Source organism: Mustela erminea, chromosome 15, assembly GCF_009829155.1.
Source record: "Mustela erminea isolate mMusErm1 chromosome 15, mMusErm1.Pri, whole genome shotgun sequence".
Taxonomy (NCBI): domain Eukaryota; kingdom Metazoa; phylum Chordata; class Mammalia; order Carnivora; family Mustelidae; genus Mustela; species Mustela erminea.
Genome location: NC_045628.1, coordinates 42,157,224 through 42,179,971, shown reverse-complemented (window position 1 = coordinate 42,179,971; position 22,748 = coordinate 42,157,224). Strand labels below are relative to the sequence as shown.

The following is a 22,748-nucleotide window of genomic DNA, read 5'->3' as shown; positions in this document are numbered from 1 at the left end:
ACTCACATATACACCACTCAAATTAAAAATGAAGCTCCTATATGCTCTTGCCCTTTGACCACCCAGAGAAACCACAATCCTGGATCTTATGTAGACCACTGTCTTATTTCATGCACACTCACAAAAACACACACATGTACACTCACACTCACAAATCACAACTACAGGAATTCCTAAAAGGAAAAAAAATGCTGCTTAATTTTAGTTGATTTTAAAAAATGGCTACCATGCTATATGTATTTTTAGGGATCTTCTTCTTCTTCTTCTTCTTCTTCTTCTTCTTTTTGACAGGAAGTTGGATTTATTGGTGGGCATAGATATGATGGGAAGGGGAAGTGCCAAGGTTCTCACGAGTGCAGAGCCCTCCATTTGTCCAAGGGACCACGTTAGGGATGTACTTGACCCCAAAAACATCTGGGATAAGCCACTTTTCAGCCACCATGTCTCAAATTCATCTGCATTGAACTTAGTAAAGCCCCACTTCTTGGAGAAGTGTATCTTCTGGCTGCCTGGGAACTTGAACTTGGCCCTGTGTAGGGCCTCAGTCACATGATGCTTGGTCTGCAGCTTGGTACAGATGGACATGATGACTTGGCCAATGTGGCCCCTGTGCCCTGGGGCTTTCCAAAGGCACCCTGCATACCTGTCTGCAGCCTAAATTGGAGATAGCCATGAGGTCAGACCCCAACATCCATGAAAGGGCTGTCTCTAAGGTCCCTTAGGGCAACCCATACAATCAACAAGCTGCATACACTACCAAGGAGGCTACTGTAGTACAGTCAGCTTTATTGGCTGCAGAGGGATTTACTTCTTTAACTGAGTATTGTATTGTTAGGATTAACCCATTTCTTTTGAATGTCATATAATCTTTAATTCTGTAAGTATAGCAACCATGGAAGTAACACAACTATTTAGTAGACTATTTACTGGACTTTTTTCCCTTCAACATTTTACCTTTTTAAATTAAATTAATTTGCATACAATGACATTTACCATTTTTAGTGTAAATTTCTGCAAGTTTTGAAAAGCACTCACAGTTATCTGGCCACCACAACAATGAAGATATATAACAGTTAAAATACTCCAAAACTTTCCCCATGACATGTTGTGGTCAACCTCCAACTACCAGCCTCTGGCAACACTGGTATTTTCTGTTCCTATAGTTTTTCATTCTACACAATGTCCTATCAATGGAGTCATAGTGTATAAAGACTTTGGAGTCCACATGATACATTTGTGTTTCATCCATAATTTTATAAATTTAAGTTTTTTTCTTCTTCTATAGACATTCTACAGTGTGTTTATTGAGTCACCAGATGAATGACATTTGGGTTGTTACCAGTTCAAAATGATTATAAATAAATCTACTATGAACATCCACTTGCTAGGTTTTATGTGAACATGTTTGCATTTCATTTAGTACATATCTAAAGTGAGATTCCTGGAACATAAGGTGAGTATATGTTTAAGCTTTTAAGAAACTGCATAACTGTTTTTCAAATGACTGTACAATTTTGCTTTGCCACCAACAATGTAACAATTCCTGTTGTTCTGCAACCTAGCCAACCTAGTCACAATGAAGGAGATGTTTTCCTTATTGTTGCTGCTATTGTTTTCTTTTGTTTTTCCTATTTCAGGAGGTATGGACTAACTTATGGTCCTTTTAATTTGCATTTCCCTCTTGACTAATAAAATTGATAATTTTTTACATGTTTTTCTGATTTTTAATTCATACCTGATACATATCAGACACTCAAAAACATTCTGAAAAAAACATTATTCCAACAATCCTTTGGAAAATTTTCTTAACTTTCTGCATCATAAAAAAGGAGTTCAGTTCTTTTCTCTGAATAATAATTCAACTTTCTTTCATGGTTTTATACTAAAAGAATACAAAAAAGAAAGCCAAAAGTTAACTGCAGTGAATGTTGTTATACTAAATCTCTCCCTAGAAAGTATTCTAACAATGTTCTACTAAACATATTTAACAATTTAAGTCCAGAATTTAATACATATGGAAGAAATAATCAATTCATAGATTAGAGAAAAATACTCCGAATAATCAAAAACTGAAAATAAACCTGAAACTTACCATACTTCTTTTATTTTGCTCAGGTACTTTTTGTGTTTTTAATTTTATTAGTCTTTCACCATGAATCTTCCAACAAGACTATTTTGGAATCTTTAAAGCCTTTGGAATCTCCTGCAGATAAATTAAAACAGGCATCCCATTCTCTTTATTTAATTTGGGAGCCCTTACTTTCAAATGTATCTCTTAAATAAACATCTTATCTGATTGGAACACTTCCCATAATGGCCTCTATAATTTCGGTTATTTTTAATACATTTTTTCATCTTTCTAGATGTCTGCCAACTTCCATAACTATAGTTATTACACATAAAATAAGCAGGTGCTGGAAGGTAGCAGAGTTGACTCTTTAGAATTTAAGGATCTCATTAGTTAAACTTTAGGTTTCTCAGAGCCCAGATAATACCTAAAAGGGATGTGTCACTGGATTGGGGGTCGTCTACATTTCCTTGTTGCACAGACGTTTTCTTGAGTTTGGTAGGTGACCTAGGGTCGATCTAATCTGTTTCATAACCAATTTATCTTTACTATATGATGAGTGGTGAGTGCTCTGACATCTTTTTAATGCTGAGCCCATGCCCACCAATTTTTGCAGTTTTTGGCTTCTGAGATCCCTCTAGAGATAGCTTTTATTTACACAAGACAAAAGAGACATTTACCTTAATATATCAGCTGTACTGTGCCCTGGCCATAAGAAGGCCTTGTGCATATCACCACCAATTTCCATGGAACCTCACTGAGGTTTTCCACCTGGGTAATTGTGGCATGAAAGGCTAGGGGCTTGGCTCCTGCAGACCCTTCTGCCAGCCCATGCTGACCTGCCCTGCAAAGGAAAACCATTTAGATTCAGAGCTCAAAAGCAAAACCCAGTGGAGCTCAGACCTAGAGGAGCTGACCCACAGCCCCTGGAAAAGAGAAAGTGCTTTCAAAGGATTCACAGGTACCATGCTTGTGTTTCTCATTCTTCCCCATATGCTGCTGATATTTGCTGCAGATCCTGTTGCTGCTTCCAAATCTGTTAAATAACAAAATTCAACGAAGTAAATTTGAATCTAATTGGCTTTATTAAATGATTCTTGAGTGGGGTAACACCCCATCTAACAAGTAGAGAGGCGCTCCCATTAGCACACTTCTTCGAAACTCACAGATTATGCCTGTTGAACTATGCTGACATTGGGAGCTTCTGTAAATTGGTATTTGTTTGTTTGAATCATGTCGCTGTGGGAATTTTAGTATCTAGCATTCATCACCATTTTGTAACCATAGTTACTTCTGATAATTTCAAGTTATTCATGCTCTGGAACATAAAATAATGCCCTATAGACTAATTGCATTAGAATAATAGTTAAATGCTACAAGTTCTTCTAGTGCAAGTTTGACCTACATTTAGCTCAGCAAAGCTAATCAGGTAGAGAAACTTAATCAGTGAATCTAATCAGCAAAAAAACTAGGACTATGCTTATAGACATTAGACCCTTTTTACCAGGAAAATGAAGTAGCAGTTTTTTAAGTGGCTACAGTTAAAAACATTTTTTTAAATCAATTTCCAATTTTGTATCAGTCCTAACCTCTAGAGAGTTCAGTATTCACTGGATTGAATTCAGCTTTATGCATACATTTAAAAAGAAAATACATAGAGGTACTCTGTCTTTGCATTAAGGCATGCAAAATATACACTATCAACCTGATAGGTTTAGAGGAAAAAATTATAATTGTAGAAATAAAGTAGTATTTGAATTGATTTTTTCTTGAAATACATACCTCCTTAGCCACAATGCATTGCGTAAATTAATTGATGTAATTGAATTACAAAAGAGCAGTTTTGCTTCATTTCCCCTTGATTTATTTTAGCTCTAGTTAAAAAAAAAAAAACTCTCTTGATAATAAATGATGAATACTTTGAAAGTGTATAGATAAATTAGTATTTAACAATGTAGAAAATGGATTATTTTAAAATAAAGAATACCAGAGTTTCACTCGATGTATTGGTAGAAAAATCATATGTGCATGAACAAGCTTACATGCAAAGATGGGCCATGTCATTATAAATACAAGATCATTATTTTTTCTTCCATATTTATCATGGTCACCAAAATGTGTATGCAGCCACAGCTCTTGTTAACTCATAAGACAATGAATCCTAGATAGTAAATGGGCCCAATGTAGAAAAGAAAAAAGATAATAGAGTGATATATGTGACAATCCCTAAACCAGAATAGCTTTTCTTAGGACTGTGTCAGTTCATGTTGTCTAGGGCTTAGTTCATTTTGCCATCTTTCTTCTAAGAGCAGATACTGCATTACAAAACTGAGATTTAAAAATGGAGTTTCATTATCCACTACATAGTTTGAAACACATAACCACATAGTTTGAAACATGACTGGTACAATAATTTATGGATTATTTATTGAAATCATGACAACACCTATTGGCCTCAAAATACAAAAATGAAGAGAAGGTGTTAAAATCTTTTAAGCAGCAGAAATACAGTGAATACTTAGTTGCTGAATTTCTGTAAACCGACAATAAAGTACTCTAGTGGGTGTCAATATATGATAAAATCCTTCCTGCCAACTACATCTTTAAATCATAAATCTTCTGACACATCTTGTCAAAAGGGTTTATTTAGTATTTAGTTTGGAGCTATGTCAACAAACACTACATCCCTGGGACCAAATTCCCACATTATATATCGCAGACAAGTATGTGTCTCAATAGAATCTTTGAAAGATGATGATTTTCCCCATTTTGCAATTATACCAATAGTAGTTATTTACCTGCTTACACATACTATGGAGGGACAAATCTAGAAGGTTTTTCCTGGTGTATCTGATAACAAAAATCTTTAAATTTTTTTTTTTAAGATTATTTATTTATTTATTTATTTGACAGAGAGAGATCACATGTAGGCAGAGAGGCAGGCGGAGAGAGAGGAAGGAAAGCAGGCTCCCTGCTGAGCAGAGAGTCTGACATGGGACCCGATCCCAAGACCCTGAGATCATGACCTAAGCCGAAGGCAGAGGCTTTACCCACTGAGCCACCCAGGCACCCCAAATCTTTAATTTTTTGTGTTATGCTACAGTATCTCACTTTAGCCTATGTTAAATATAGAGATAGAAGAGGGAAAATTTTGCAGAATTTTGGGCATGAAGTTGCCTGGTATGCTTGTTAATATTACAAATCCTGGAGCGCCAGTGCCTGGATATATGAGGGTTTTTCAGAGAAACAGAACCAGTATGAGAGTCTACCTACCTATCTATCTATCTATCTATCTATCATCTATCATCTATCTACCTAAGGATTGGTTCACATGATTATGAGGCTGAGAATACTACAAAATACCATTTACAAGCTAGAGACCCAGGAAAGCTGGCAGTGTAATTCCAGTCTGAGTCCAGAAGCCTGAAACCAGGTGAATAAATAGTGTAAATTACAATCTGTGTTGAAAGACCTGAAAACCAGGAGTGTTAAGTCCCAGTCCAAGGGCAGGAGAAGACTGATTTCTGAGTTAAGCAGTTAGGCAAAGAGATAGTTTCCCTTCCAACCCCATATCCAAGGGAAATGAAAACACGTCCACAAAAAAAGTGTACATGAATTGTTATAGCAGCGTTATTCCTAATAACCAAAAGGAGGAAGCAATTCCAATCTTCGTCAGTATGTGGATGAGTAAACAAAAGTGGTATATACACACAATATAATAGTATTCATTCATAAAAAGGAATGAAACACGGAGATATATTACAAAATGGATAAACCTTGAAAATATTATACTAAGTGATAGAAACTAGCCATAGAAAAACAACATATTATATGATTTCATTTACATGAATTATCCAGAATGGGCAAATCTATAGAGGAAGAAATATAAAATATTTCCTTAGGATGGAGGACAGGAAACGGAGTGATAAAGGAATTATAACCAAAACATATGGGTTCTCTTTATGTGGTAATAAAAATTTTCTAAAATTGACTCAGTGGTGTTTGGATATATCTTTAAATAGCTATACCCATTGCATTGCACACCTCAAATGGGTGAATTTTATGATTTGTGAATTATATCTCAATAAAGCTGTTTAAAATATAAAACTGCTTGACTGGCAATAAAGCCAGTACATGGATTAGCTGTTATTATTATCTGTTCTTTCTGAGATGTACCACTTGACACAAACCATTAAATCCTATATTGTTTCCTTTGAATTAAAACCATAGTCCAAAGGTTTTTATCTCTTGATTTTGCCTATTTGGTAGAATTTATAAGAAAAATTTATTCAGCAAAGCATATCATAAAAAGCATGAGAACTCAGGATATGGAGGTAGCAGTTATTTAATAACAAAATATGTATAGATTTGGCATTTGAATTATTTAATATGTGTGCTAAACCTTTCAAACATGTCAGTTAGAAAAAAATCTTTTTTTTTTTTTAAGATTTTATTGATTTATTTGACAGAGAGAGATCACAAGTAGGCAGAGAGGCAGGTAGAGAGAGAGGGGAAAGCAGCCTCCCTGCTTAACTGAGAGCCTGATGCGGGGCTCAAGCCCAGGAGCCTGAGATCATGACCTGAGCTGAACGCAGAGGCTTAACTCACTGAGCCACCCAGGTGCCCTAGAAAACAATTGTTAATAATATGATCCATAAAAACCATTGTAGCCTTTATGTTTATTTAAAAAGGCAGGTTTCTTTGGGGAAGAAAAGTAGAACTATACATCCTAAAAGTTTCCCCTGTGTAGGAGAGAAATGCTTGCTCTTCCACTTTCAGACTTCTCCTAGAGAGGAAGTTGGGCTAACTGAACGTACAATAGTTATTTGGATTTATTCATAAACCAACAAGCATCACCAAGTTGACAATCAATTTGATCGCAGACAGCCTGAAACAATTTTTTCTCCCTCAAAGCAAAATAGATATTTCCTGAAACTACACAAAATTTTTTTTAAAACCATTTGATAAATTACCACTGAGTTTTAGTCAATCTATTTGGGAACAAATCACAGTAATTTCAGTATTTATAGGGAGATTGCTGGTTCACTGCATATCAGCATTTTTTAACATGACTGTATTTATGTATAGACATAAGAAAAGGAATAAAAAAAGAAAGGAAATGGAAAGCAAAGTGGCCATTACACCACCCCTGTTGTCCAACAATCACCATTCCAGTATTTGCTAGAATAGCTATCATTGGGCTGGCTACAATTTGTCACCATTTTCCTTGTCTTCTTTTTCATTTACTCTCTTATTTTCCGATCTATATATCCACAATTGAGATTCTTTAAAAGATACTACCTCATTCTCCACCAATATTTTTGTTTCTTTGTTGCATTCATTTACATTTTGGCAATTTGCTGTAAATAAACGTTTCCATTTTCTTCCTGTCAAGGTTTCTGTTGTCTCCATTGCCTCTCCTTCCCATGTTTAAGTTGTAGATAGCTACACAACAACTTTGTAGTCATAAAAATCCATCCACAACTGGATTTCTCTAAATCACCTATATCTATCTCTGATTGTCCACTCTCACCAAATTTTCAAACATTTTTTTTTCACATGTTCAAGATTATACTCTTGTTCATATATAACAATTTCCCTGACCTTTCTAACTTCATTGTGTTTCTAGGGACCTTTGCTTTGATTTTCAGTGGTTTAAATATTTTTACCTGCATTCAGAGATTGTTAATCTTCTTGGTCTTTCAATGTTTGTGAAGTATCCTATAGTAACAGCACGAGTAAATTCACATTTCTCTTCCTTAATGCAAGTGATTTTGAGTTTTCATAAAACAATTCATGAGATTGAACTGACTGAAAGGTAAATTTGACATAACTATGTTGATATCATTAATTTGCATTCTAGCAAAAATGGAAAACATTTTATTTCAACCAAATTACGTGTGCTACAAGAATATCATGGCTGTTATTCTACCCTTAACCACCACAGTCATTGAAAGGGCTGCTACAATTTACTCATTTTTACAGTATATGAATTAATTACAAATTTGAACTACATTTGTATTTTGAAAAAGCATGTTTTTTAAAGGCATAGAACAGACTCAGCATTAAAGTATTGGTATTAAATTTTCTTTTAAAACCCATATCCATTCCTAGCTCAAAAAATTTATTTTATTAAATAAAATACATAAATCTCACTAAATTATGAAAGAATTAGTAAAAATTATGAGAATTTTCTGTTTAATACAAAGCACAGAATAAGACATTGTAATGCAGCCCATTTCCCCCCCAGTTAATGTAAAAAATGATCAAGTGAGTATAATCAGGTGCTCCAGATAAAGTAAAGGTATCCAGATTTGTGAATCTTACTCATTATAAATATCAATTTATAATAAAAATTTTTAAGACATGATTTTTGGAGTTTTAATGTTAAAAAAGTCATAAAGTTTTTAATGACCAACCCAGTAGCAATGAACATTTCTAGTGTGCAAATAGAACATAAATTGAAGATGTCATCAAACCTATCTAACTCTGTGGTCATGAAAAATGGATTTAGAAGTCAAAGTAAAGTGACTCCCACTGGCCAAAAGAGGTAATTTGAATATTAATAATAAGTGCAATGAATTGAAACTCATCAAATGCATTTAAACTCATGAGTTTATAATGATATTAAGAGAAATAAAACCAACCATGCACCTTCTCAGATAATAAGAGACCGATTCATTATCTAGACAGTTTGCTAAATAAAAAGGAAAAATCAAGGATTTTTCTTTCCTTTCCTATATCAACCGCACTAGTACATAACGGCTGGATAACTAAATAATAGAAGACGAGAACGATCTTCTTATATTATTACTCAAGATAAAAACAAAAACAACGTTTTAATGAAGTAGAGGAACTAGATTTGAGCATCTATGACTCTTACTTGTCATAAAAACACAACCATTATATACTGCCAGGTAAAAGAACAAAGTACTGCCAATAGTCTTCTCAGATATATTCTGAATCTGATCAAGCTTCTGGATCTGGCTTCCAATTCTCACGAAAGATGGAGACCAAAGAAACAGGTAGAACACCACCAATGAGTTTCCTATATGTAAATTATAGACTGTGGGCATACCAAAAATTCAATGACCCAAGGTTTTCTGCAACTAAATTATTCCCTATAGGGTTAATTCTGTGATGCTCTTTGGTTCATGATACAAAAAGTCCTGCTGATTCTCAAAGTCTGACAATTCTTATATAACTCCATTTCTTCCCTGATACATCAACAATAACCTTCCTGAAGACAGCCAGGAAGACTCTACCTTGCCACAATGTGTTCTCTCTCAATCTCAGGGCTTCTTTGGTTCCAGAAGGTGTTATTGAAATCATGTTTGTGATGTTACTACAATGTGGGGGGAGGAGGTTTAACTGCATATTTTTTATATAATACAGTATTAATTTTCTTTACCAAATGGCAAAATTAGCATGCTGTGTTCAGTTATATTAGGCCAAAATGCTGGGAGGTTTTTTTTTTTTTTATCTTAAAAAATAGCATGTTCTACAGCAATAAGACAAAAAGAAAAGACCTTTTTTTTTATAATTACATTATTTATGGCTTAATGCAAAATTGTTTTTCCTGGGTATTTCCATATTATCCGAACTCCTATGCTTCCTTCTAATTTCTGTGTTACAGAATAGCATGGAATTGATTGGATAGCATCTCTTAGATCCCCCCAACTAGGTTCCTGTCCCCTGGACTCCCAAAAGTTTATACATGTGTGTTACACTTCTGTGCCAAGTTTATTCATTAACTAGACTGAAATCAGTAATTTGAAACAAGCTCCACATCGGTGCACTTGAAGTACCTGAGAATTCTTTAGCCTCCCCCCTGCCTAAATCTCTTTCTGTCTTGTGAGACTTTTGTCTAAAAAGTTGGGAATTTTATAGAGATTCTCACTCCACACAGCTTCCCTAAGAATCAAGCTAAGGCTATTAGGAGACAGTATGTTTAAGCAGTAATTTGGAGACAGAAATATCCATCATTACATTTTTTTCCAATTTATTTATGTATTTAAAATATTTTATTTTTTATATGACAGAGAGAAAGAGCACAAGCAAAGATGGCGGGAGGCAGAAGGAGAGGGAGAGGCAGGCTCCCCACCAAGCAGGGACCCTCATATGGGCTTTGATCCCAGGACTCTGGGATCATGACCTGAGCCAAAGTAGACCCTTAACCAACTGAGCTATCCAAGCACTCCTCCAGTTTTATTGATACACAATTTCTATATGCTATTATGTTAGCCCAAGGTATAAACATAATCATTTATATATGTACCTATTGTGAAGTCATTACCATACAAGTTTTGTTAACATATATCTTCTTAAATAGTTAGAATTTTTTCTTGTGATAAGAGTTTTTAAGATCTACTCTTAGCAACTGTCCCATTACTTTTGGAGTTGTACTGCTGTTTAGTTAGAAAATACCCCAATTAGTTACACTATTAATAATAGTAATGGTAAGTAGAATAATAGAGTTGAAGTCCTAAAAAAAAAAAAAAAATCACACACACACAAAGCAAATCTTATGAACTACTCAGGTAAGCTAGAAAAAGTTTGAAGACAGCTATTCTCTATAGTTTATAGTCCATTTTATCTGGAACTAAGCCCTGAATAGGCATTTCACTCTGTGCACAGGGCTTAAAAGCCACAGAATTTCAGGATAAGGTGTTTTGGGTCAGGGGATATATCGCCCTATTTCATTTATGTTGTTTGTGAAAGCACTAGTCTAGATATTTTGGGTCAAGATAAAATTTAACAATTTTTACAGACCCAGAGGTTTCTTGCAAACATCTTGCCTAGACATTGTATATTTCTATGTGGTTGTCTTGTTTTTTTCAAGAGAAATGAGCAAAAATTGCAATTAGAACCCTCTGATAATCTAAGTCAGGGAAAGAGCACTTTACAAGCCAGAAGTACAGGTTTTCATTTCATGTACCTTTAATTATGATACTAATTTAGACTTATTCATACACTTTTCATCCAAACCAAGAAAAGCCTTTTTTCCTCCTTTTTTTTTTTTTTTAAGTCAGAGCTCTTTGCTCTCTGAACCACATAAAAATGGTTCCAATCTTTAAAACTTTGCATACATTTTACCCCCTTTATGGTAGGTCTGTTCTAATTAGATGACTCTATAATACACACAAATGAAATATTTATATGACCAGTTAATCTCCAAAAGTGTTAAAAAAGGCTACAATGAAAATAACGCTTAAAAAAGTAATTATTATTTTTTTTGTGTGTAATAAAAACTCTTTCAGAAATTAGTTTCTCACACACTCACCACAAAGAAACATAGAGGACCAATAGCCAGTTTTTTAACTTTGGCCATTGGTCAACTGTTAATACAAGGAACAATTTGCTGTATTTCAAACCAAAGCAGCAATCAGTTCCATCACTTTCAGGTTGGGATAGTCAGGTAGACATGAAAAATATTGAGATGTCCTTGAAGCAAGAACTGATTTTCATTAGAATGCTTAAAAAAAAAAAAAAAAAAAGTTACAGAGATTCAAGCAGTGCCTGGGCGGCTCAGTTGGTGAGGCATCTGCCTTTGGCTCAGGTCAGGATCCCAGAGTCCTAAGATCTAGCCTGCATTCTTCTCCCCACTCAGTGGGGAGCCTGATTCTCTCCCCCCTACTCCTCCTGCTTATGCTCTCTATTTGTCAAATAAACAAATAAAATCTTTAAAAAAAAAGTGATTCAAGTTCACAGGACATGTAAACAATACAAACTTTAAGGGTTTTATCTATTAACCAAATTATACATAATTAAAGTTTTACTATGTAATATGAGCATTTTATCATCTTTGCATTAGAGATCAGCCATCTATCTTTTAAAATCATATTCTTTTTTTTAAAAGATTTTATTTATTTATTTGACAGACAGAGAGATCACAAGTAGACAGAGAGGCAGAGAAAGAGGGAGCAGCAGGCTCCTCGCTGAGCAGAGAACCTGGTGTGGGCCTTGAACCCAGGACCCTGAGATAATGACCTGAGCCGAAGGCAGAGGCTTAACCCACCGAGCCACCCAGGCACCCTAAAATCATATCCTTATGATCCATTGCCAAAGTGAATATCAAGAGATAACAGAGTCCTCAACATAAGCAAACACAGGAATAAACAGAAAGATAGTGTTTTCTGTCACTTGTAAAAGACCATATGGTCAGATAATATAATCAAAGCCAACCTCCCAATGTTACTGCTAAAGAGGAAACAAAACGATGTTCATTTACAAAATGGAGTCAGACTTGGCTGAGAAACAAAACAGAGTCAGAAACAGTCAACAAGAATAAATGATCTTCCCTGCTTCGTTAGATTTATTACCAGAGCCAAGAAAGGTAAATCAAGACACAAGACACAAAAGAACTGCATTTTGGAAGCAACACAACTTGTTTAGTTATAGTAGGGTGGATCTGCCTGGGAATCTTTTTTTTTTTTTTTTTTTTTTAAGATTTTATTTATTTGACAGACAGAGATCACAAGTAGGCAGAGAGGCAGGCAGAGAGAGAGGAGGAACCAGGCCTCCCACTGTGCAGAGAGTCCGATGTGGGGCCCGATCCCAGGACCCTGAGATCATGACCTGAGCCGAAGGCAGAGGCTTAACCCACTGAGCCTCCCAGGCGCCCCTGCCTGGGAATCTTAATAGTCCTTCCACCAGCTCAGACAAAATCCAGAGGGGAAAAATATTTTCACAAGGAAAATTCTACAGGGGAATTTACATGTCCAAAAGAACTTAAATCTATGAAGGAATGAAACACAATGGAATGAATAAACATATTGTAAGTATTCTTTCAATATTAATAACTATTTAAAGGGTATTTCATTGAGAAAACACAATGGATTTTTTTAAAGTTTTGTTTATTTATTTGTCAGAGAGATAGCACAAATAGGAAGAGTGTCAGGCAGAGAATTTATTACTCGAGAATTTATTAATTTTGTAAGCAAATATGACAATGATCACACAAATTGTGGGTAGGAGTAAAAACAACAATACTTCTTACATAATATGTGAAGTGATTTTTCTATTCTGTGAAGGACAACCTTGAGAAATTAAGGATAAAATATTATGTAATTATAATATCTAGAGCTACCACTACCCATAGCTTCAAAACTATAGAGATTCAAAAGGGAATATCAGAATATTTAAAATAATACTAAGGAAAATAGGAAAAGTAGAGCAACAAAAAGAAAAAAAAAACAGAAAAAGAGAGAATGAAAGGCAACATGGTAGACAAATTTTTTTAAGATTATAGCTGAATGTAAAAAAAAAAAAAAAAAAAAAAAAAAGATTATAGCTGAATGTAAAACATCCCTTTCTTCTTTGTGGAAGATACCTGATGTCCTTAGCTTTAGTGGTTGCAGGAAGATTCTAACTTTTTTTTTTTTTCAATTTTGTTTTCTCATAGAAGAATGTATAAATCATTGTCAAAATATTTTTCTTTACCTTTTTTCTCTTATACCAGATTTTATTTCTCACATCAGATTTATAATTTAATTAAAATATTTAAGAACATATTTTAATTAAAATTTGGGGTCAAAATGATTTTCTTTTGGAAATGTAAGAGGCTTAATTATTTTCTAGTTTATAATCATAAAAATGTAAGTCTAATGCCTATCTAATATTTCTTCTCTTTTAAGCAAACCACTTTTGGTCTGGATGATTTTACAATTTTCTTCTATATTTAAAATTCTGATATTTTAGCAAAACATATCTATCTCTAGGTTAGTTTGCTTTTAACTAGACTGGCAGTCCATCAGCCCTTTCAAGCAAAAGAATGATGATTATCATCTTATTGAGAAAAAAAATCTTTTATTATTTTTAATAATTTATTTCCTTCTACTTTTTTTCTGTTCTATAACCCTGGAAATTTTATTACGAATATGTGGAGAAAGTGAATAGATTCTTTATGATTATTTTCTCTAATATTACTTTTTCGTATATTTTGCTTTACATTGCAGACTTCCTCAAGCCTTTATATTAAATTACTAAGTAAGTTTTAACTGGGAAGGTGAATACAATTAGAAAAACCATGGCAATTTTTGGAGTGACACTTCATTATCGAATAATACGGTAAAGATCTGTAGGAAGAGAAGTATTTATTAGCACCTTACATATGTGAAAAAAGTCAAGGTAAAATATTTATTTTACTTTCTAACTTAATTATCCTCTTATGATTTTCCTGGAGACAGACGCATCTTAAAGGATTATAGTGAAATATTGTAAGCTGAATGGGGCCAGAATTCCAGTTGCAACTGATGTTTCAGATATAGATTCTTTAATGGGACAATTAGGCAAATCAACACATCCCTGGTATCTGTTTAATAACCAATGATTTTGTAAATGATTTATCTCTGCAAATAAAATGAAGAAAGGTAGAAGCCATTTGCATTCCCATGACAAGGACAGCTGAGTGCCTTCAATCAAATTTATAACAATTTTGTTCAGGGCTATGTCATTACTCCCATTCTGCTCATAATTAATATGCATGGACATTCATTATATTAACCCACATCACTAATTGAGATTTGAAGGTGTTCCCATGCTGCTGATATGTCTGTGTTACTAGTTGAGGGGCATGTTATTCACTTCTTCAAAGTGAGTAACAAATAGCTTTGCCTTGAGATCTGAACTAATAGGAAAATAGTACAGGATTGAGTCTCTTTAGCTGTAACATGCACCACATTTGAATGCATTGCTCTTCATTCATACAATGACCACTAATACTCTCAGCATAAAGAGGTATGCTGAGCAAGTAAATGTTCTCTAGCTGTTCCAGAATAAAGTGCAAACAGATTTTTCATTTTGGTCTTGTTCTGACTGTCTGAAGTGTCTACTGCACATCTGTATGCCCCATGTACTCTACAGCAGACACTAATAGGAGAAACGTGAAACAGACCCAGATGGTTTGGGAACAGAACAATAACTTCTTAGAAAATAAATATTTCCTTTCAGTCAGGTGGTAACTTCTGATAATTAGAAGAGGTCTTAGAGATTAAGCCTAGAACCCATACTTCCAGCTATTCCAAAATTATTCCAATTTGTAAGTCTCTTATTGCTTATGCATACCCTTGCTTAGTTAAATTATCAATTTCTGTATATGCTATGAAATCTGAACCAATAAACCATATATTTATGATACAGCTCAGATCCAAATTCTGCACAGGGTATACTTAAAGTGTCTTAGCTGGAAATAATATCTCCTTTTTTCCTACTATAACATTTACATTTCAACTTTTAAAAATTATTTATCACATTGTCCCTCTATGTGTTACCACTTTCATTGGGTGGTGGATACTACTCTTAATAGGATCTTGTGAATAATCATAATGATATTCAGTTCAACAGACTTAATAAAAAAAAAACCTTCTAATTTCATTTATTTGAATTTCAATTTTAGTAAGTAATGTTAACAGCACCAATGAGATGATAAAATTGGTTATCAAATAAACATGTATCACTTAGGAAAGAGAGAAAGAAAAATTCCAATACTCTTCCCACAAATGTCTATTTCACCAACACAATTGGACATGGTGAGCCAATTATACATACTAATTATTTACATAATATATTTTTAATTAGTAGAGGTAAAAAGATGTAATAAACATTAGATAGAATATATATATATATATATATATATATATATATATATATTTCCTAAAAAAAGAGTTTATTGATGTTGAGGTATATTACTGAAGTGTTGGTATATTTTGAAAAACACATTCTTTTTTTTTTTAATTTTATTTATTAATTTGACAGAGAGAAATCACAAGTAGACAGAGAGGCAGCCAGAGAGAGAGAGAGAGGGAAGCAGGCTCTCTGCTGAGCAGAGAGCCCGATGCGGGACTCGATCCCAGGACTCTGAGATCATGACCTGAGCCGAAGGCAGCGGCTTAACCCACTGAGCCACCCAGGCGCCCCTGAAAAACACATTCCTCATTAAATATTTTATTCTTGTCTCTGAGACATTTTTGTTAATAAATATTAGAAATAATGAGAAAGGGCTTTGTACAATACTCAATCCTGAATTTTTGAAATGATGAGTCTACATATTTTGCACATTCATTTTAACTTTATTTCTGTGGTTCACACATAGAAGTATTCAATGCAAAGAAACATACATACTCTCATACAGTTATTGCTTCCCTATAATCCTCTAGTATCAGTATTTACAATATAATTTACATGTAATTTAGCAGTATCAGTATTTACAAACTAATCTACATGATTTTTAAGTGACCCTTACTGCCTGGCTATAGTTGTCTAACTGAAATTTGAATAAAATTACTATGGATCAAAAAAAATTTTTTTCAATGCAGAGAAAAAAAGGCAGATCTGAGGACTACTGTGTCAGTTTCTTGAGTGAAGGTGATAAAATGGAACACGGAAAGACAAAAGGCTTAGACATTCCAAATGTGCTCCTTCATTTGCAACTCATTCTGCTCTGGAATCTCACACTAGCTTTTAACACCTAATAAATTATGAAAAGTTACTTAAGAGAAAATATGCACATCAAAACCCCCCCTACCAGGATACTTTTTGGCCTCTTCTTGCTCCCTCTTCTATTACCTACTGTATTCTTTAAGCTTTTTTTTTTTTTTTTTAAGATTTTATTTATTTATTTGACAGAGAGAGATCACAAGTAGGGAGAGAGGCAGGCAGAGAGAGAGGAGGAAGCAGGCTCCCTGCTGAGCAGAGAGCCCGACGCGGGACTCGATCCCAGGACCCTGAGATCATGACCTGAGCCGAAGGCAGTGGCTTAATCCACTGAGCCACCCAGGCGCCCTGTATTCTTTAAGCTTTAAAGAGGCCCATCATCATCTTTTTGCCAGATAGTTGTAAGAAAGGGCAGTATTCCAGGGATATATTTTATTTTATTTCTTTTTTGTGAATAATGTGAAAAATAAGAAACTCTAACATCAAATAAATTATTTGTTCATATTAACTCCATAAATAATTTTCAAATGTCCATGGAACATTGGTGACATCCTTCTGTTAAAAGGCTTTTGTGTTTAAAAAAGATTGGGTGTTTACTGTTCTTCAATTTGCTATTCTCACTTCAAAGATTGACCAACCTAACTCATTTCCTATAAGTTTGGGTGAAAAGTACTAATTCAAAATGGCAAAATAAAATTGTATGTTGTGAAAACTCAGGAGTATATATTCTGAGCTAATAATTGGTAGCATTTTATTGACAATTTATCTAAAGGGCATGATAAGCAACACTTTGTAATACTGGGTAAACTAAAGTGAACATTGGTAAATTTATGAGACATCTTAGATTAAGTAACAGAAATATTATTTACTAAGTTATATTCCAGTCACCATAGTGATTTATAGAAAGCTTAAAATCTATCTCTGAGGGGCCCCTGGGTAGCTCAGTTGGTTAAACATATGCCTTCAGCTCAGGTTGTGATCCCAGGGTGCTGGAGTCCAGCAGCTCCCTGATCAGCAGAAAGACTGCTTTTCCCTCTCCCTCTGTCTGCAACTATCCCTGCTTGTCCTCACTTTGTCTCTGTCAAATCAATCAATCACCAATCAATCAATCAATCATTTAAAAAAATCTCAAAAAACCTAGCTCTGAAACAAGTGTAAAAATTGATTGCATTCTGTTTACTAAACTCTTCTAGCTTCATTTGGTATTCGTACATATATTTCAGCTTGGAGATTACCTTTCAGGTATTCATCATGAATAACTAAATTTAGTATATCATTGGAAGCTTCTTCTTTATTCTTTTGACTATCATTCATTGATTTGCATATTTAGTCAACAAATAGTGATTAGTGGCCACTATATGGTATAAAGGTAGAAAATGTGAAATTAGTCAAAGAGGTGTGTTAGTACCGCATACATAAAACGATAGTACTTTTTTCAGATGCATCAGGTAGTTTTTATCTTGAACACTTGTGTTTTTCTATTTCCCCTGTATGAAATGCTTTCATGAACTAAATCAAACATTTTGACACATATATAAACTTCGAAGTGGATCACATATTTTAATCCTTCACCTTCTTAAGGTCTTGTATAATTATAATTTTTTTTAAATTAAAACCAATTCATATCCCCAACTTTCAGCTCATACTTAAATTATCACATTTATTGTCATTGAAATTATAGTATAATCTAATTTTCTTGTTATTGTATCCCCACCAGTCCTTATAAGGAAATAAACTCCAAGATGACAAAAATTTAGTCTTTGTTAATTTTTATTTCCTTTTTGCCCAGAAAAGCTCTTGGCACATTGTGTATTCAATTTAAAAATTTGTTAAATTAATTAATAAATGAGGAAAAATGAAATAGGAAAACAAGAAGAGCAAGTATGTGAATGGGAGGAAGTTTGAAGAAATATATAAGATGAAAAACTAAGTTTTAGACATGAAGTAAAATGCCAGTAGCCGGATGATTCTGAATATAAGCAATCAGCTAAATTTAAACTACTGTTTAGGGGAAAAACCATCAAAAAATGGTCCATAACCTCTCACTAAAGAAAGATCACACAGTGTTACAAACCTAATGAAAGAAGAGATTTTACAAATGGATTAAAAGCTCATGTGTATCAATTTCAATGCTGTTTGTCAAGAAAAATACAACTTCAAAAGTCATGTATTTTGTAGACTATTCCTCCTTTGGGATTTGTCTGATTTTTTCTTGAGATTAGATGTAGGTTATGGGTTTGAGGAGGAATACTACAGAGGTCAAGTATCACCATCACATCAAGAGTGTAACCTGTCAACATGACTTATCACTGTTGATACTAACCTTGGTCACCAAGCTGAAATAGTGTTTGTTAGGTTTCCGTACTGTGAAGTTATGCTTTTTGTTTCCTGTTTCATACTATATGCTCTTTGGACAAAAGTCCCTATATGTAACGCACACTTAAAGAGTAAGGAGTTATGCATCACCTCCTTGATGATAAAATATCTTCAAAAATTATTTATAATTCTTCACAGGTGATTTGTATATTCTATTCCATATATATATAATTGATTTATGTAAGTATAGATGCATGGATACTTACTGTATACTTCTTGTATAATCTAATATCCTGAATTCGTTTGCTCAAATTTTCCTAGCTTTGTCTGTTAGTAGTTTTTTCAGTTAGTTCTTATATTTGACATCAACTCACTATTGTGTGGTGTTGTTGTTGTTTATTGTTGTTGAGCACATCCCTATTTCCTGGCATGACACGATGCTCCAGGTTCACATAGTGTGTTTCCTGCCCAAGCCTTACAATCAGCCATATGTCCAAGCTTTCACTATCTGCCATTCATTTACTTAGTTGTTCAGTTCCAGTATATACATACAGTGGTTTCAGAGATTTTAACCAAAATCCCATAAGAAACAATTTTATCCATTAATGTAGGGTTCTTGTGTTCAGTTACTTTTGACTTTATTCTTACAGAATCTGCTTATTTCCAAAGCTACTTAGGTCAGCATCTTTCCCAGCTCTACTCCATGTACTGATGTTGTTTCATATATTTGTAATATAGCTAGATTGTTTCATCATATTCAGTGCTCCATTCTGATATCCCCCAGTTCCCCCCCCAAAATTTAAATCTGCGTATAATAAGGTTCAGTTTTGTGCAGTAAAGGTTTAAAGCATAATGTCAAGTATCCATAATACTATAGCATACAGAATATATAACCACCTTATACAACCTTCTGTCTTTCACCTATTAGCCTTTCTCACCTTAAATAGCTTTTTACTACTGATCTATGTACCACCTCTACAGTCCAGACATTTTTTTTAAAGATTTTATTTATTTATTTATTTGACAGACAGAGATCACAAGTAGGCAGAGAGAGAGATTGGAGGAAGTAGGCTCTCCACTGAGCAGAGAGTCCGATGGGGGTTTGATCCCAGGATCCTGGGATAATGACCTGAGCCAAAGGCAGGGCTTTAACCCACTAAGCCACCCAGGTGCCCCTACAATCCATACATTTTAAAAAATAAAATCATGTTTTTGTATTTTTGATTTGACATTCTTTAATAATATATAAATAAAAAATCCACAATGCTAGTGACCAAAATGTAATTTCTGAAGTATGTTTGACAGAATATCTCTCAATGACATATGATGTTTTCTTTAAATGTAACACAAATTTAAAATTTAAAACGATTCTACTTACTAAATCATTCACAGGTCCATTAAACCTCTGAACTGCAAATCACAAGTCATCAGGAATACACGTTAAAATAGTGAGAAAATCTAGGGGTGAAATATGTTTATAATATATCATCGTAAAAGTTGAAAAAAGATTCTAAAGCTTGTACTAAGTGGAGTGTAATATCCTAAACAGGGAGAATTGGATTATATGCTCCAGTTACAGAATATGATCCAAATACAAAATATGAAATATTCAGGGTAAACATAGATATTAATTAGTGTAAGCAAGGCAGAGATTGAGTAACAGAAGATCTTGGCACATTTGACATGTGAGAGCTAGGAAGTAAGTTTGAGTAATAAGGACAATTCAAGAACATTATGTCCAGCAACTAAGGCTTGTAAATATGGCATAATCTTTGTTAATGAAGGCCCCATTCCCTAAGCAGGACAATTATATTTGAAAGTGGAGAAAAGATGGAAGAATTAATAAAGCTTTGCAAGTGTTTTCTAGTGTGAAAGCATGCTAATTTTCTCCCACTCCACTATCTTCTTTCTAGGTTTTTAATTGCCTTTAGGATAAGTCTCAAGATTCTTGAGTCAATTGATTTCCCAAAATGGTTCTCTGGACAATAAAGAAAACTTTGGGAGACATGGGTGAAGAGGAGAGTGTTCCAGTCATGAATGTACAAAAAATTATTCCCTACCAAAAAGGTCCCATAAGTCTTGCTAGGGACAATGCAGATTTAAAAGGCATATTTTCATATTTTGAAACCAGTATCAATTGTTATGACAGAAAAGTAAACAAGCAGTTACAAAATAATATAATAAATGCTATACTAAAGTACTATGAGATTGCTTATCTCAGTTGAAAGCTTTTGTAGGAAGGCTGGATAACTTTTTATCTAAAGTTGATATATTGCATATTACAGACTACCCATATTTCAAATACGCATGATACATTGGGTTTCCCAGGAAGCACCAAGCTACCTTAGCCAGATTTCACGCTTGCAAGATTAAGTGAAGCTGTAGGGATATTTTCTGAGTAAAAATAAGATCTGTCTTACTATTGAGTTAAGTGGTAAGAATTGGTGATTAACCATATGGATCATATATAAGAGGTTAGAGAGAGAATGAATGCATGTGAATATTAATTAGCTTATAGTTATTCTGAGGATAAAATGAGGCAATTTGTCTGAAAGCAATTTGAAATACAATAAAGGAAAAATTGACATTCATTAGCCTTCCCACAAAATTTCTGTAACACTTAAAAGTGAAGATGAATGCTAGTAAATAATTAAATATGACCAAAACTAATTGTTATAACTCAGGTATTCTGTCTGATAGCTTTTCCCAATTTCTACTTCTTATGACCTACAGAAAAAAATACAATATAATAAATTGTTCATGTATACTCCTATCACCTGCAAAAATTCTGGCCCCAATCAGAAACAGACAAAACTCTCCTTGTAAGGAAAGCTGAAAGGATATAGAAAATGTCTTATGGGGGCACATGTGTGGCTCAGTCTGGTAAGTGTCTGCCTTCGGCTCAGGTCATGATCTTGGGGTCTTGCAATCGAACCCCACATCAGGCTACTTGCTCATCAGGGAAGGTGCTTCTTCTCCCTCTACCTCTTCTCCTGCTCGATCTTTCTCTTTCAAATAAATAAGTAAAAAAATCTTAAAAAAAAAAAGTCTTATGACCCACATCACCTTGATTATCTCTACTATGAATATTTCAATTGAAAAATTTAACAATACTGGACTCCAGCTTTCTAAGTTGGTAAATAGCTAAATTATACTGTTTTTAGTAAATATATTCACAAATGGGCCATGCCTTATTTCCACACATATTCTGATTTTGCCCCACTTTCAACTGGGGATTCTTTTGTCTGGCTGTTCTGTAAACAGACCAAAAATAATATGATAACCCCAATTGCAAATGTATTAGTGACCTTGACAGTTATAGAGTATCTCTGTGCTCTTGTGCCAAGTGGAAGTCCAGTTTAATACATTTTAACAACAGAAAAATAGTGCTAGAGTAAAACTGCAGAGAAAAGATGTAATTTGTTATACTCCTGCTGGGCATTAATGATGTGCTAGCAATAATAGCACTTTTACTCATGGCAGATAAAGATATCAGCTTAAGATTGCCAGTAGGAAGGAAACATGGTAAAAAAAGGTTATTTCAAAATACCCAGATTCGAAATCTTTTCAATGACCTGTAAGGCTAGTAATGTAATAGTAGAATCTTTCTGTTTGTTTGCCTTGTTTTTGTTTTTGTCTTTCCTTCTTAGGAGTTAGGAGACTCAACAACTGAAAGCCTTGATAAGATCTGGAACTTTTAGAGGGTTGTTGACTTATCAGAGAACCACAGCTTATCATGTAAATGTAATGCATGCAAATTTATAAAGATAAGAGGAAGGGACTCTTATAGTCTTACTGGAAGAGATACTTGCTAGGTAAGATGAGAGTACCTTGAAACATGATTCTATTTATCAACTCACAGTGGATCTAAAGAATACAGAAAAATTCACTTGGAAAGAAAGCAAATAAATAGAAACTGAAGATTTTTCAA

The 22,748-nt window shown here is 34.0% G+C and overlaps 2 pseudogenes; both read right to left on the bottom strand.

Moving 5' to 3' along the window:
* Positions 1-281: 281 nt before the first annotated feature.
* LOC116573932 lies at positions 282-678 on the bottom strand (annotated as a pseudogene).
* Positions 679-700: 22 nt separating this feature from the next.
* Positions 701-798, bottom strand: LOC116574648 (annotated as a pseudogene).
* Between the last annotated feature and the right edge of the window lie 21,950 nt (positions 799-22,748).